Below are 13,591 nucleotides of genomic sequence, written 5' to 3'. Positions count from 1 at the left end.
CTTTGACTCTCGGCAAGAATTCCGGCCGCGGTGGGCGCAGGGCGTGTGCGGGAGAGGTCCCGGGGCGCGGCCCTCCGAGGGTGTAGGGGCGCCCGGGCACCGGAGACCTGACAGTCCGACTGCTTCGACTCGAGGGAGCCCGAGCGGGGCCTGGCGGGGCCGGGCAAGCTGGGATCCAGGCTGGGGACAAAGCCGAGAGCGCGACGCGCGGGCTCGAGGCCGGTGCAGCCCCTCCCCGGGCGCCAGGCGCGGCGGTCCTGGCCCCGGCGTCCAGGTGCGCTTCGCCCGCGTAGGCTTTTCCGGTCTCGTGGGCAGAGAGGGACAACCAGGAACTCGGGCTCAGTCTCCACCCCGAAGCGGGGCGGGTCCGCCTGGGATAAGACCTGCTGCCCGGCCCCGCCAGGGTGTGATCTCGGTGACCGCAGAGAAGGAGCGCTGTCCCGTCTCAGCCCCAGGGGTAAGGGGGTCCCGGGCTCCGGAAGGGGTGCAACAGCCCGGGAAGGCCTCGCGGGGGTGGCGGGTCCGGCGCCGCGCCGCTCCCAGGAGGGGGTGCCCGCGGCCGGCCTGCGGGCCCGCCCGGGCAGGCACAGGGTGGAGCGAGCCGGACTCGCTCCGGGTGGGCAAGAGAGTGGCAAACACCGCCCTTATCCACCGGCACCTTCCAGGAGGACCTCCAGAGCAGCTTATGCAGCTCAGGATGTACACCAGTTAGAGACCACCGCAGTTATTTATTGAGTTCATGTGCCAAGCACGTTGCTGGATTTAGGCATTACAAACACGGGATTGAATAATATTGCCTGGAGCTGACTCAGTCCAACACCCAAGTTTTGCTTTTTTAATTCTTTCTTTACTCCGTTTAAGAAATGTACTCCTTTCTCCTAGTCTCTTACACTTTCTCTCCTTGTGTACCTTCCTCTGCACAATGCCTGGCACATGGGAATCTGATATTATTATGAGATCCATGACCTGAGTCTGCCGATGGCACAGCCTCACTCTTTAGTCATGGTTTTAACCAGCTGGAGACTTCGGGACCAAAGAGGTTATTGCTTTTCAACAATCTGCCCAACTTTAAGTGCTTCCCAAATTGATGCAAGTCTTCTGTAAGCTGTTGGGAGCATGTGGGTCCTGAGTAACCCACAGCTTTCATGAAAAGTGGGCATCTGCTCTCTCCAGCTGACAGTGGGAAGAATGAAGAGGGCCCCCCCCCAATGATCCATCCCATTGTCCATCAGTTCTAGAACCCTCCACCTCCTCCTTACATTGCAAGTAACTCTCTTGATAGGAAGCCCTCGCTCTTTAGTTGCCCGGGAATTCTCAAGATGACAGAGGTGGAAGAGCAAGCAGCAGAGGAAGGGGACAGGGATGAGGAAATGGGTAACCATAGCCACCCAGGACCGGCTGACTTCCCAGAGCCCTTTCTGGCCAAGGCCGGATCCCCTACATCAGCTTAGATCAGATTTCTGTTGCTTTGGGGGTACACGTGCAGGCACAGACATACACACAACTACTGGATCAAAGGTGTCTGTGAATTTCCCTCCTAGATGTTCTTGCATTTGGTTAGGGATAATTTTTCTCTGAAAGCTATTTAGAGGGTAACATTGCAGTCAAGTCCGAGCACACCAGCCCTCAGTATCTGTAGGGTGAGAAGCCGCTTGGTCATCCTCAGACTGTATCTTGCGGCCCATTTCTTTGCTTATGTCTAGCCGCTCATTTGTTTCCCAGCCTTGCTCATCTGCTTGTAGACCAAGCCTGCTCTTCTCCAAGGGAGATGGAGGTGAGGGGCAGGCACCGGAATAACAGACCTTGTGCCAAGGAGTACTTGTAGCTTCAGAATAAACAAGAGGGGGAATTTTCCTTGTGTGTCAATTTTATCCAGGTATTTGAGGATAAAAACACTTTCCGTACAAAAACAATTACAGATATACTTTGTAGTAGGATTCAAAATTTAGATACCTTCTTCGTATAAAACAGACACTTGTAAACTTTTTGCCTGGGCTTTGGGCTGCAATGTGACCCAAACCTAACCTTTGGGAGTTTGCTTTTACTGCAGTTAGGGCTACTTATGGAGGCAGTTTGGTGGATGCTGCAGTATCCTCCCTGGAGGGACTTTGAGTAACAGCCGTGCTAGTTTACTTGTTTAATCTTTATTTCAACCTGAGGTGGGGTTATTAAGCTTGTTTTACAGAAGAGGATCCCGAGGCTCCAAGTGGTGGTCCTTGGTCAAGGTCAGACCCTTTGCAAACAGATTTAAATCCAGCTGCTGGATACTAAAGCCTGTTCTGTTATCCTCTCTGTCCTACTGTGGCTCTGTCAGTGCTTGGTTCAGAGTGATTTGGCACTTGGATTTGTGGCTTCCTGGCTTATTAACTAAATCTTGACCAGTGTTTTTCTTTGCCTTTTCAACTTTCTTCTGGTCAAGCTGATATGTAAACCATGGTGGGAAGAACTGGACCTGGCAGTAGTGTGGGGATACAGGTGAATGGCCCTAAATTCGGGAAGGGCTTGGCTTGTGGATGAGGGAATAGACTCACTCTTTGTGGCACTGGGCAGAGCTGGACAGGAATTTTTGGATGGCAGGTTCTGGTTGGACTTAAGGAAGTGGCTTTTGAAACCCGTAGGCTGGGTGACTTTGGAGCTGGCGGGAGTCTCTCACCAGAGATATCTGGGCAGAGGCCGAACAGCCCCTTTCTGATGGAGCTGGGAAGGGGACAAGGTCAAACTAAGATGACTTCTAAAGCCATAGTTTCCAAACTTCAGGTACATCCCTCTGGAAGCTTGCACAGCACACAGATTCTTGCCCCAAAAGTTCTGATCAGTATGACAGGATGGGACCCAGGAATCTGCCTGTCATTGGTTTTATTGGGAATAACTTGTTAGTGTTCAGTTATGTTTGAACTGGACAGAGAGCTTTGCTGTGGGAACCTGCACCACCACCTTTGAAGAATTTATTTTAAAGGTTCAAGATGCTTGAGGTCAGTAAATTGCCATTCTGCTTCTTAGTCTGGACTGCTAGACATAAAACTCATGTGGAATATTTTATCCACAATCAGCAGCAAGGATAAATTGCAGCCAAAGGCCAGACTGTAAATAACTCTGGAAAAGACCTTCACCTTTCCCCCCTCAACATCATTAACCCTTTAAGGCCTGGATATAACACAGCATGAACAGCCTGACTTGAAACAGATCAGGAGGCCCCATGAGTGGACTTTTGTCAAGTCATCAGAAAGACCTCCCTGCCCAGTCACTATGGATTCAATCCTCTGGGTTAAGGCACTCACTTCCCCCCCCTACCCAACAGGTAACATTAAATTATTACCAGGAGCTGGTGTAGAGGGGCCCTGTGGTGAATGGGAACAAGTTCTCCTTATTCATGTGTAGCGGAGCCATCTCCTCTGGAGGAGGTCCTTAGTGGACACAAGCCCGGGGGTGTCAACAGTCCCCAGCACCTGCCTTCTCACTCCTCTCCAAGGGGCTCAGGAAGGCATTTTCTGGATCCTGCTTAGCTTCAGCTTCTGTTATTGCTGCTTTTTGATGCTGTACAAGGACCCATTGACTCACTGGTTCTCAATCTTGTTAGAGTCACAGACCCCTTTGAAAATCTTTTCTTGTTTTATTTATTTATTTTTATTTTTTGGCCGTGCCACACAACATGTGGGATCTTAGTTCCCCGACCAGGAACTGAAGCCGTGCCCCCTGCAGTGGAAACGCAGAGTCTTAACCACTGGACTGCCAGAGAAGTCCCTGAGAATCTGATTAAAGCCACAAATCTTCTCTTGAGAAGAATAAACATGCATTTGACATTTCTCCATACAGTCTCAAGGGGTTTACGGACACCCTTCTAATCCCAACCATGGATGCCTAAACATTGTGTTAAGAATTGCCCTGAAATTTGGCAATGTTTCTCAAAATTTTAAAGTCCATTTACTTTTGTTCCATCAATTTGAATACTAGGAATTTATCTTAAAGATATACTTGGACATGTGTGTGGAGACATGTGTACAAGGATATATACATTGCAGCATTGTCTGTAGCACCAAAAGTTTGGAGACGATCTAAATATCTATCAGTAAGGGACTGGTTAAGTTATGGAACATCCATGCAGTATAATACAATGCAGCTGTTAAAAAGTGGTGCAGGTTGATAGGAACAGATATAGAATGATATTGGAGATATATATATATTTAAAGCAAAATACAGGTTTACAAGATATGCTAACATTTCTGTATATAAGAATTGTGGTGGCTATTTATATTCATTCTTAGGTACTTGTTAATGCATAAATACTTCTGAAAGGATACACAGGAAAATTATGACTGCCAATGTAGTTGGAGGGAGTTGAAGTACTTACAGACTTATCAACATATACTTTTTGGTACTATTTGAGTTTTTTTTTTAATCATGTTCATGTATTGTCAGCTTTTTAAAACAGAGAGTTACAGATAGCACCTGTCCATTTAACACTGCTTGTGAAGAGGGAGAATAAAACAGAAATGAAGAATATACAATTATCAACTTTCCCAACCTTAAAATTAATATATGGTCATATACTTTCTTATTTGTATACAAAGAGCTAGCATGGAATGTGCTTTGGTTTCCAATGAGATGAAGTAGAATCACTCATACATTTCATTTGGCTATACTTTAACTGGTTGCAAAAATATTGTAAGGTGCCTTGACTTGCATGGTGGGGAAAGTTCTGCATTTAAATGGTCCGATGGTTCTATGTATTTTTAGCTGCAGAAGCAGAGAGAGGAGGTAGATGGGATAAGTCACAGCTTGTAGACTAGATAGACCTGCTGGGGCAGGGTGCTTTGTCAAAGTCCTCACAGTGATATCAGGTCATGGGCACTCGGAGACCTGGCTTTGGCTTCAGAGCCTGGACCTCCTTCTGCAGCTCAGTCTGTGAGGTCTCTGCCTGTCTGTAGGCTGAAACCTAGTGTCCCTATGAGCCTGACCCTGTGCCAAACACCTGGCATGTTATTTTAAAAAAATTTTTCACCTATGTTAGGTGGGTCCTGCTAATGTCGTCTCCATTATACTGATGCAGAAACTGAGGCACAAAGGGATTGAGGAATTTGCTCGACATCACATACTAGCAAGTGATAGAGCCAAGGTTTGAACTTGGCAGTCTGATTCTATCTCCTGTGCTTACTACTCTGTTATACTATATAATGGGTAAAAATTGGGGAATCAGCGTGAGAAGGCAGGGCTGGTAGATTAAGCTGACTACGGCGTTGGACTTTTTCAGAGGTAAAGAGGTAGAGGCTATGTCCAAACCACTGGTCCAAGATGGATTTGATGTCGCCTGGGTCATTCTAAGTAGGCAGGGAGTCCCAGCTGTTAGGTGAGGAGTGGAGCAGACATCAAACGAGGATGATGTGCTGTGTCATGATGCTGGTGGTGCATCCCTATGGGAGCAAGACTTGGGGCAGCATCTAGGGGCAGGAGAGGCAGCTCAGCACCTCAGAGAAGGGTCTTCAGGGGGTAGGCAGGATGTCAGTGACCCCCGCCAAATGGAAAAAGGTTCATTCATTTATTATACAGTGTGACATATGCTAGATATTCAAGGATAAAATACCCAGACCCCATCCTTAGGGAGACAAACAAGCAAATCAACAATTTAAAAAATCGTAAGATTGCATGATAAATGATTTGATACACTATGCACAGGCTGCCATAGAACTGAGTGGGTATACCTAACTCCATCCTGGGTGGTCAGAGGAGGCTTCCTGGAGGAGGAACCATCCTGGAGGTGGGCTAGGAGAAGAAGGGCTTATGGCCCTCAGAAATTAAGGCCATTCTGTAGGCCCATGGGAGACAGGACCAATTATTGGGGGATAGGTCTTAGAGAGTCCAGGGATCCCATAGTACAAACTGCTGGCCTAGGTTATAAATCCCTGTTTTCTTTTGCATCTGCTTAGCACAGTTATGTGATAAATGTTTTTAAATAAAAAGGAAGCTCTGGGTACCAGGAAGGAAATCAAGTCAGAGATTCAGCCTTGGAAACACAAGACTCCCTGCTTCCCTGCCCTACACTAGGCCAACTCTTTAAGGTTTGGCTTGGACATAGTCTTCATCCCTGATTGGCTTAATCTGGGTGAGGGGTCTCCCCTGGGTGCTCCTGTCTCCCTGTGATTCCCCTACCACAGGAATGTTCACACTTTTGTGCCTGATTACAGGCCTGTGCCCTCCCCTCAGCTTTGAGCTCCTCTGAGGGCAGGGCCATGTGCCCCCCGTCCTCTGGCCCAGTGCACAGTAAGTGCTCACCAAAGGGATGCTGAATGAATGTGCTATTTTTCATTGCCTGGAAAATTCAGTCCAACCTCCAAGCCCCACAGAACAACCCATTTTTGAAAATGACTGTTCCAGCCTTTACCTCTACTCTCTTCATGTCCTTAAACCAGCCCAACTCCACACGTAATGCATTTGACCCTTGAACAACTCGGGGGTTGTTCACTTCCTGCCCAGTTGAAAATCCACGTATCACTTTACAGTCCATCTGCTTATCCTTGGTTCCCAGTATCCTTGGTTCTACACCCGAGGATTCAACCATCTGTGGATGGTGTACTGGTGCAGGAGAATTTAGTGAAAAAAGCTCAGGTATAAGTGGCCCTGGGGAAGTTCAAGCCTGTATTGTTCAAGGGTCAACTATACTCATTTCCAAATAAGTCTTACCATTCATAATCAGAGCTGAGGCTTCATTTTTACTGTCTTTGCCTACAGACCTCTTTGCTGTTTAAATCCTGTCTGTCTTTCTAAGCTTTAATCAAATGAGAGCTTTTTGACTCTCTTGGGTGGTGGTGGGACGACTTAGTCTGTAGTCTCTCGCCACCCTGAAGGTCTTATAATAATTGCCGAGCACTGCTTTGTCATTGGATTGGTTATATACCTGTTTTGTTTCTCTTACTAGCTTACATGCTCCTTGAGAGCAAGATCTTCTTCATCTCTGTTTCTCTCACAATGCCTAGTACCTGATTGGGGCAAAATAACTATTTAAGTAAAGACAATGAGTGCCTGCCCACACAGCAAGTGGCAGTTTTGGAATGGGGGGGTCTCATGCAGGGACTACCTAAATGAGAATCAGGGCCTGGAACTGGGTGTGAGGAGAATAAGCAGGGGTACTTATTGGAACTTGAGTATATAAGGTCTTTGAGCCCCACCCAATATTTACTGACTCAAGCTCTAGAGTCTAGCATCGCCCAAATCCATTTTTCTAAACACTCCCTGAGTGATTTTCGTGCACACTAAAATTTGAGGACTTTTCCCAGGTACCGTTCTAGGTGCTTTACCCTCTGTACTAATTAGAATCTTTTTCAAGCCGTAGCTCCAGACGCCAAGTCCTGACATCATCCAAGGCCAGAAGGAAGGAGGAAGTTGGTAGGCTGACTCGATATCTTTTTTAGCCTGGGGGACGCTCTGTCTCCAAGCCCCTTGGCAGGTTTGCCTTTATTTCTCCTTGGCCAGAGTGTGTCACATGGCCACTCATAGACCATTGTGGCGGTTGGAATGGGCTTGCCTTGGACCAGTCATTATTTCTTCCTGGGGCGTCTCACCTTCCTGGTTTACCAAACCCAGTCTGTCAACTCATGAACGTTCTCTTAATGAGGAAGGAGGGTATGATGGGATTGACATTATTGCTAATCCTGGCAGAAATCCTGCACAATAGACACAACTATCTCAGATTTATGCCAGAATAAACTGGCTCTCATAGTGGGGTTGAATCTTGGAGCAGGGACTGGAGCTCCGCCCTTATTCTGGATTCCTAGCCTCCTACCTCCAATGCTGAATGTCCTCCTTTATAGCCTAGACTAGCACTCACATGTAGGAAGAGACTTGAATTTGGAGTTTCACAGATCTTATAAATTAACAGATCAGGCCTGCCAGAAGTAAAGCATGTTTGCAGTGGGTGGTTTTGAGAACTCTGCTGTTTAAATAATCTTTGCCAAACATATTTCCTGAGTCATATTTATGCATAGCTATGCTTGTATATATTAAATGGTGTTAATGTTATGATACCCCCCGCTTCCATTAATAAAATTTTGCCTGTTTTTCCCCCCACTACCTTATTCTTGATGGGGAATCTACACTTATAAAATGCCCATGGGATGGTTTAGGGACCATTTTAGGCATCAGTAGTTGGAATCTAGAATCATTACTCTAAAGCAGTGGTTCTCAAATTGGAGAATGCATCAGAATCACCTGGTGGGCTTCTTAAAAACTAAGTTGCTGGGCCCCAGCCCCAGAGTTTTGGATTCTGTAGGTCTGAGGTTGGGCCCGAGAATTTACACTTTTAACAAATTCTCAGTTGATGGTGACGTTCTTGGTCTGGGAACCACACTTTCACAGCCACTAGGTTGTATGAACTTCTTTTAGGTTGAAATACTGGTCTGGATTTATTGAAAAGATAAACGTCGTGGGATTTTAATCATGCAAATGGCGCCTTCTACCTTTTTCAGGTTCTTTTGTGCTCCCTATTAAAGCTGCCCTGTGACCTCCCCACCAGAGCCATGCTTTGGGTGGACTGGATTCCCAGGGTTTTCTGTACTTCAGTGAATTTGGGGAAGGCTTATTCCTCAGAAGTGAGAAGATGAAGTGCTATCCACACACCCTCCCTCCAGGCCAAGCATGGTTGTCTGGGCACTAAAGGTGGCCTTAAATATTGGTCTTAAATTCCTGCTTTTACCTTAAGAAGGAATGAATTTCTGATATGTGTTCAAACATATTGATAGAAGAACTTTGAGAACATTATGCCAAGTGAAATAATCCAGACACAGAAGAACAAATATGATTCCACATATAGGAGATGCCCAGAAAAGCCAAATTCAAATTCATTGAGACAGGAAGTAGAATGATGGTTAGCCAAGGCTGGGGTGAGGGGGGAATATCGAGTTATTATTTAATGGGTACAGGGTTTCTGTTTGGGATGTGGTGATGGTTGCATGATATTGGGAATGTAATTAATGCCACTGAACTGTACACTTAAAAATTGTTAAAATGGTAAGTTTTGTTGTGCATATTTTACCACAATTAAAAAGAAAATCATCCTTCATCTCTCTTCTCCCAGTGGTGTGCTGGAGCGTTCTTGTATCAATCCATCAGAGATGGTTATTAAATGTTCAGGGGTTTTGCAAGCTGATTGTTAAATATAGCCATGATTTAAAATTCAATTAGGGCTTCCCTGGTGGCGCAGTGGTTAAGAATCCACCTGCCAATGCAGGGGACATGGGTTCGAGTCCTGGTCCGGGAAGATCCCACATGCCATGGAGCAACTAAGCCCGGGGGCCACAACTACTGAAGCCTGTGCTCCTAGAGCCCTTGCTCTGCAACAAGAGAAGCCACCGCAATGAGAAGCCCACGCACTGCAAGAGTAGCCCCCGCTCGCTGCAACTAGAGAAAGCCCGCATGCAGCAACGAAGACCCAACACAGCCAAAAATAAATAAATAAAATAAATCAATTTTAAAAATTCAGTTAAATGAACTTAGGTGTAAATACATTGCATTAAAATAGACATATTTATAAATAAGTTTTATGTATTTATATATTTATTTTTAAATAAGTTTTATTTAAAACAGCCCATCACTTTCCAATTATTTTACTACATTTTACTATTATATATGGTCTCTTATGTCTGTGTGGTGGAAATACTATATAATGGTGTAATGCTGTCTACTTATTCCCAGCTCCAAGTTCAGTGACACCACATAAGTAAGTTGAAATTGGTCATGTTGGAAATATTTACACCAAAGAAATGGAGACAAACCAGGGGTTTCTTTCCCTGGAGAGCCGGCTGTTAGTTTATTAGCACACCCCTGGTGTCCTCATGTCTCGCTGGTGGAGCAGGGTTGGAGTAAGCTTGTAGGGATAAAGCACCAGCTACTTGGGATCTTCCAGCCAGACTTTCTTGAATTGAATTCTAGCTGTTTCCAAATAGCCATGTCATTGGGTGTTTTCCCCATGCCTAAAAAAGAAGACGTGATGGCTAAGTTTAGTGGGTAGGAAACTGGATGAGTCATATAGTAAGCGAGTGACTTTAACCTCCTGGGCAAGAGTTTCCTCAAATGGAACATGAAAGGGGTGGGAGAGAAGCTAGTAGAAATAAAATAAAGCACTTATTCTAGCAATGGGGAAGAGAGACTTTTTTAAAAAGTTTTCATTATGGACTTTTCCCCACATATACCCAAAGTGGGAGAACAGTAAAATGAAGCCCCATATACCTGTTCCTCACCCAGCTCAACAGTTATCAACATTTCACCAAAAAAGAGACTTTTCTAACCATTGAAGTAATAATAAGAGGGAAGAGTACGAAGGAAAGGATGGGAAGAGTACAAAGTACAAAGGTATGATTTACAGTTTTTCTCTCGAATTTTGACTGTACTAAAAGGAGAATATGAAATTGGAAAGATACATAATAAATTCTTGATATAAAATATTAAATTTTATAATATATTCATAATTTCTAGAAATGTGTTAGAGAAGCAGCAAGATCCCAAAAATGGGCAAAAAATGCAAACAAATAATTCACAAAGAAGGATACAAGTGGAAAAAGAGAAGAGAGTGTTCCTGCTACTCATTCAAAAAAGCAAGTTAAACCAACGGTAAGGTTCAATACTATACCTCCTAAATATTAAATTATAAATAAATAGTAAATAAAGCAAGCAAACAAGCTTATGGCTGGCTGGGATTTGGATATCCTTTTAACTTTGGAGGACAACTGGAAATATAATTATCAGATATCACAAGGAATAGGTCAAAAGAAGAATAAAATCTACAATGCTAACTCTAAAGATTGTAGTCATAGCATAAAAAAACCTGAACAACCAATAGTAGAGGGACATTGAATAAATTATATCAATACAGTGGAAGAATATAAATTTAGTAAAATAATAAATATGATTGTGTAGAATTAGGAAAATTAAGAGGAGAGAGTAGAACATAAAATGATATACACACTGTGATTACAACTGTGCTAAAAGGTTGGAACAAACAGAAGTGAAAGTTGATGGTAAGTTTACATTTTTTTAAATGACCTTTTCAGTGCTTAAAGTTGACTTAATAATTTACAAAATAAAATCAAAGGGGGAAATAGATGTGATTACTTAAGACCTTATAGTCTCTAAAATTCTATGAAAGTTGATCTTTTCCATTTGTAGGAAAGATCCATAATTATTAGCACTGCACTGGCAAATTCTACCTCTGCCCACATTCTCACTGGGTTTGGGAAACAAGTTTATCAGACCATGCAGGCAACTTAAATAATAACAACTGGAGAGAAACAGAGGTGACAAAATTAATGCTAACTATCCTGGGTCCATACGTCATTGTTACAATTACAAAATCCTGAGGTTGCTAAAACAGAAATAAAACCAAATAATAAATTTTCTGCCGTGTACATTTTATAATAAATAAAGGTTATTTTTTAAAAGCTACCCAGTATTTTCTGTTTTATCTTTTCTGTGATCTCTTAAGGTGTTTAAAAAAATTTTTTTTTTTGGCTTCGTTTGGTCTTAGTTGCAGCATGCACTGGGGTGGTTGTTGATGCATGAGGGATCTTTCATTGCAGCTCCTGGGCTTCTCTCTAGTTGTGGTGCGGGGGTTTTCTCTTCTCAAATTGTGGCGTGTGGGCTACAGAGCGCGTGGGCTCTGTAGTTTGCAGCTCGCGGGCTCTCTAGTTGAGGCGCTGTGAGCTCAGTAGTTGCGGCGCATGGGCTTAGTTGCCCCGCGGCATGTGGGATCTTAGTTCCCCGACCAAGGATCAAACCCGCGTCCCCTGCATTGTAAGGTGGATTCTTTACCACTGGACCACCAGGGAAGTCCCTCTTAAGGTGTTAATATTAGATTTTTTATGATCTCTGCAGATAGTCTCCATGTCTTTTAGAAGGACTCCTGCTGGAGGATTTATTTTTATGGGGGAAAAAAATAGTTGAATCCAAACAGTAGTGAAAAGAATATTATTTAGATGTGATTTGGTAAGCCCTCTTAAATACACATGAGTGTTTTAAAAATAAAATCTCTTGCCATGGGACTTCCTAGGTGGAGCAGTGGTTAAGAATCCGCCTGCCAATGCAGGGGACACGGGTTCGAGCCCTGGTCCAGGAAGATCCCACATGCCACAGAGCAATTAAGCCCATGCGCCACAACTACTGAGCCCGCGAGCCGCAACTACTGAAGCCCGTGCGCCTAGAGCCCTTGCTCTGCAAAAAGAGAAGCCACTGCAATGAGAAGCCCATGCACCGCAACGACGAGTAGCCCTCGCTCGCCACAACTAGAGAAAGCCGGTGCCGGTGCGCAGCAACGAAGACCAAACGCAGCCAAAAAAAAAAAAAAAAAAGTCACTGTTTTTCAAAAGTAAATTTCTTATAAAATTAAATCAAAAAAAATCTCTTGCCACTTGGGAGGGAGGAAAAGGGTGATCATAGAAAATTAATCTCAGCCTTGATGTGCTGAATACAGAATATTTAAGCCAAACTCTTTAGTCTCAAAGGATTTCTTGATGTTATTATGCTAATCATTTTCTCCTCCTATTTAGAATGTGTTCTTCTGACAATGGTTCCCTGAATGTTTCTTATGAATAATTAAGTGGGTTATTTTCAGGGATAAGCTTTGCCTTTAAATATTCTGAGGCTTTTGTTCTTTTGTCATAGACCCATAATGTGTTTCTTTTGTCATAGACCCATAATGTGTTTTTCTTTCTTTTTTTAACAAATGGGGAAATTAAGGCACCAAGAAGATAAATAATTTTCTTGGTGAGATCTAAAAGAGATAATCTGAGATAATCATTCACGTAAAGTGTTTAGAACAGTGTCTGACACATTATAAGTGCTCAACAATAGCTATCTCAATTATTATTACACAAGGTATGTAATAGAAATATAAAGTGAGACACAAATGTAAGTTTGAATTACCTAGTAGTCACATTTTTAAAAATAAAGATACAGGTGAAATTAATAATATCAATTATCTTACCCAATAGATTCCAAGTATTATCATTTCAATGTATAATCAGTGTAAGAAATTATTAATGAGATATTTTACAGGATTCTTTTCGTACTAAGTCTTAACAAACCGGTGTGTATTTTACACTGACAGAATATCTGAATTCTATTGCTGAAGTTTCATCAGACATACTTGATCTGTATTTAGATTTAATAAAGTTTAGTTTTCATGTGGATTCACATACTCACATTATTTCAACCATACGTAAGTTTTCCAAAAAACTTAAGTACCAAAAAATAATTTTCCTGTAATATTTGCATCCACATTGAAAAAACTGGTTCATCTTTTTTAGAATTGATTTGACTTTAAAATGAAAAGCATATCACTTTATTTTTTTATTTTTTATTTTTAAGAATTATTTATTTATTTACTTACTTACTTACGTATTTTGGCTGTGCTGGGTTTTAGTTGTGGCATGCAGGATCTTTTCAGTTACAGCATGTGGGATCTAATTCCCTGACAAGGGATGGAACCCAGGCCCCCTGCATTGGGAGTGCAGAGTCTTCCCCACTGGACCATTAGGGAAGTCCTAGCATATCACTTTTTTTTTTTTTTTTTGTCTCTTTTAGCCAAATCTAATTCTAACAAACACCCTTC

General features: G+C 43.2%; 1 protein-coding gene across 2 annotated transcripts in view; it reads left to right on the top strand.

The window, feature by feature from the left end:
* The first annotated feature begins 327 nt into the window (after positions 1-327).
* ANXA4 (annexin A4) overlaps positions 328-13,591 on the top strand; it is a 76,163-nt gene continuing 62,899 nt past the window's right edge. Inside the window, exon 1 of one of the 2 annotated variants that reach the window (XM_081253492.1) lies at positions 328-457. The gene's annotated coding sequence lies outside the window, so the exon portion shown is untranslated. The remainder of the gene's footprint in view (positions 458-13,591) is intronic. The other variant, XM_081253493.1, reaches the window with a different exon arrangement.

This window comes from Mesoplodon bidens, assembly GCF_964165515.1.
Source record: "Mesoplodon bidens genome assembly, chromosome: 14".
In the NCBI taxonomy this organism is placed as follows: Eukaryota; Metazoa; Chordata; class Mammalia; order Artiodactyla; family Ziphiidae; genus Mesoplodon; species Mesoplodon bidens.
This window is presented reverse-complemented; position numbering and strand designations above follow the sequence as displayed.